Genomic DNA, 3,280 nt, shown 5'->3' on the forward strand with positions numbered 1-3,280 from the left:
TTCCTCACCCCTCCTCTTCTTCCTCCTCCTCCTGCTGCCGGGGATGTGGATGTGGATCACAATGACGTCACCTCGCCGGTGTTCTGCCAATCCTTGCTACCCGCCGAGAAATGCTACTTCGTGGTTCTGCGCAAGCGCACAGTCGATTTTCAAAGTTTGATTGCCACGCCAATCATTTTCTTGCACCATGTGAAATTGATAATATCAGAATCAGAATCAGAATCAGCTTTATTGGCCAGGTTCGAACATTGTCCAACAAGGAATTTGACTCCGGTAGTTTCGCTCTCTATGGTATAAGGTGAACGACAAATGTAGAATTTCTATGTACAAAAATTATAAACATTTTAAGGTGCAGCAGTTTGAGGTAGTGAGAATAAGTATGACCTATTTACAATTTCTACAGACAAGAATTATGCAAAAAATACAAGATACAAAATTTAAATTGTACAAAGAAATACAAAGAAATACAAAATACAAAGAAATACAAAATATGGGATGTTGACAGAGGTGTCAAAAGTATTCACATTCATTACTCAGGTAGAAGTATAGATACTAGAGTTTAAAAATACTCCTGTAGAAGTTGAAGTATCAACTCAAGTTTTTTACTCAAGTAAAAGTATAAAAGTACTGGTTTCAAAACTACTTAAAGTATAAAAGTAAAAGTAATGTAAAGGGGAAAAAGCCATTAAGGACAAAAGCCATTGAAAATGAATGCATCTTAGTATAATGCAAATATATTAAAGAACCATATATGTGTACTATTGAGCATTAACATGTGTTTCAGAGAGCAGGAGATATGATGACTAGTTGCCTATAGGTATTATAATGGTGCAAAAAGTCAAACTTCAGAGGCATGTTATCATCTATCCTAATGTTTATTGGAATTTACATCCAAGTTTAGTTGCAGGAATCTGAGGGAACGGATGTAAGAACAAAACTGGACAAGAACATCTGAAACAACCACAACCAAATTCACTCTATCCGGATGGAGCAATTTAACTGGATAGTTTTTGTTTAAAGGCCGAAATGAAATAGAGTAACGAGGCTGTTTTTAAAATGTAAGGAGTAAAACGTACAGATAATTGTGTGAAAATGTAAGGAGTAAAAGTAAAAAGTCGTCTGAAAAATAATTTAAAAAAAGTATAGATAACCAAAATTTTTACTTAAGTAAGGTAACGAAGTATTTGTACTTCGTTACTTGACACCTCTGGATGTTGAGTATTTGATCCTTCAAAATACACGACCCATGACATGAATTGCATTACACTTTGTGAACATTATACGATAAAGAGGAAAAAAACAATAATTATATCGCTTTATTTGATATTCATTCAGTCATTGGCCTTTAATTAACCAGGCAGGTCATTAAGAACACATTCTAATTTACAATGACGGCCTGGCAAGCGACAAGGACCACTTGGGGGAAAAAGAAGTGGTTTAGGGTGTAAAAAAACACTAAAATTGTAGCTCTACAAAAGGTAGAAAACCATTAGGTAGCATTTTTTGACAAAGCAGCAGAAATCGGCAGAACACCGGCGCTCCCTCAGATTCGGATTCAGATTCAAGGCAAGGCAAGTTTATTTGTATAGCACAATTCGACACAAGGTAATTCAAAGTGCTTTACATCAACATTAAAAGCGGCAAGACATAAGTAGACAGTAAATAACAAATAAAATGAAATAAAATTATGAGAAAAGAAGGTAAAATAATAAAAAGCACAAGTTGCTGAAAACTAAGGGCAGTAAAGTACCGCAGGTACACATCTCATTCGCAGTTTTCAGAAAGTATTTAATTTAAGAGTACGCTTAAATACCAAATAAATGAAATAAAATGATAAGAAAAGAGGCAAAATAATAAAAAGCATAAGTTGCAGTAGAGTACAGCAGGTAAGTATTTAATTTAGGAGTACGCTACAGTAAGCAGTAATGTTTTTAGGCCTGATTTAAAGGAGCTGACAGTTGGAGCAGACCTCAGGTCTACAGGAAGTTTGTTCCACCGTTGAGGAGCAGAATAACTGAACGCTGCCTCACCTTGCTTGGTTCTGGTTCTTGGGAACCACAACAAACCAGATCCAGATGAACCTCAGGGGTCTGGGAGCTTCATAGGAACTAACAGATCAAGCATGTATTTTGGTCCAAGACCATTCAGTGCTTTGTAGACCAGCAGTAAGATTTTAAACTCTATCCTTTGACTCACATGAAGCCAGTGTAGTGATTTCATGACCGGTGTAATATGGTCCAGTTTCCTGGTGTTTGTAAGGACTCTGGCAGCAGCGTTCTGGATCAGCGGCAGCTGCCTGATAGATTTCTTGTTAAGGCTTGTAAAGATGCCATTGCAATAATCCAACCTACTGAAAATGAATGCATGAATAAGTTTTTCCATGTCTTGTTTAGACAGAATCCCCTTAATTTTAGCAATGTTTTTTAGGTGGTAATAGGCAGATTTAGTGATAAACTTTAGATGGCTGTTCAGACTCATTTATTCTACTACTGTGCTCGATCTTTCCATTTCTGGTCTCAATTTGAACAATTTATAGTGTCTAAAATCAGGATACACATCTCAATTGACTGTAGGAGTGTGATATATTATTTTGTCCATAAAGAAAAATGACATCACTTTTATTTTATCAGAATCAGGTTTATTGGCCAAGTCAGGTCAAACAAGACAGGGAAATAAAAAAAAGATTCAGATTCAGACTCATTTAGAATAGAATAAGCTTTATTGGTCAAGTATTGATTTGATTGGATTTTTATTTGTCTCAAACATGCACAAGCATGTGTCATTCTCCCTACTCCTGTTAATTTCACTGGAATTTTATATTGTTTTTTTGTTACATATAGCCTATTGTAGATTGTCTGATGCTCTTTGTATATAACTTCTTCTCAATAAAAAAAAAAAGATTCAGATTCAGATTACTTTATTAATCCCTTTTGGGAGGTTCCCTCAGGGAAATTGACATCTCACACACTCAGCACTGTCATATACAAATAAAACACCCCAAAAAAACAAACACCTATATAAAGATAAAAATAAAAAATAAAAATAAAAAGTGCAGTTCCATAAATAGAATTATATGAATAGGAAAGAAATAAATGTTATTGCACAGTCCAGTTTCTTGTTGGTCAGACTGACGGACTGACCCCTCAGTGCCCACCAACAAAAACACAAAAGGGCATCTAAAATGAAAAGTACACATTTATAGTCATAGTGTTAAGCACATTATCCAATTTATTCCTAATGACCTATATTAAACGTCTATTATTTTTTTGCCCCAAACTGA

The sequence above is a fragment of the Cololabis saira genome, chromosome 10 (genome assembly GCF_033807715.1).
Source record: "Cololabis saira isolate AMF1-May2022 chromosome 10, fColSai1.1, whole genome shotgun sequence".
Taxonomy (NCBI): Eukaryota; Metazoa; Chordata; class Actinopteri; order Beloniformes; family Belonidae; genus Cololabis; species Cololabis saira.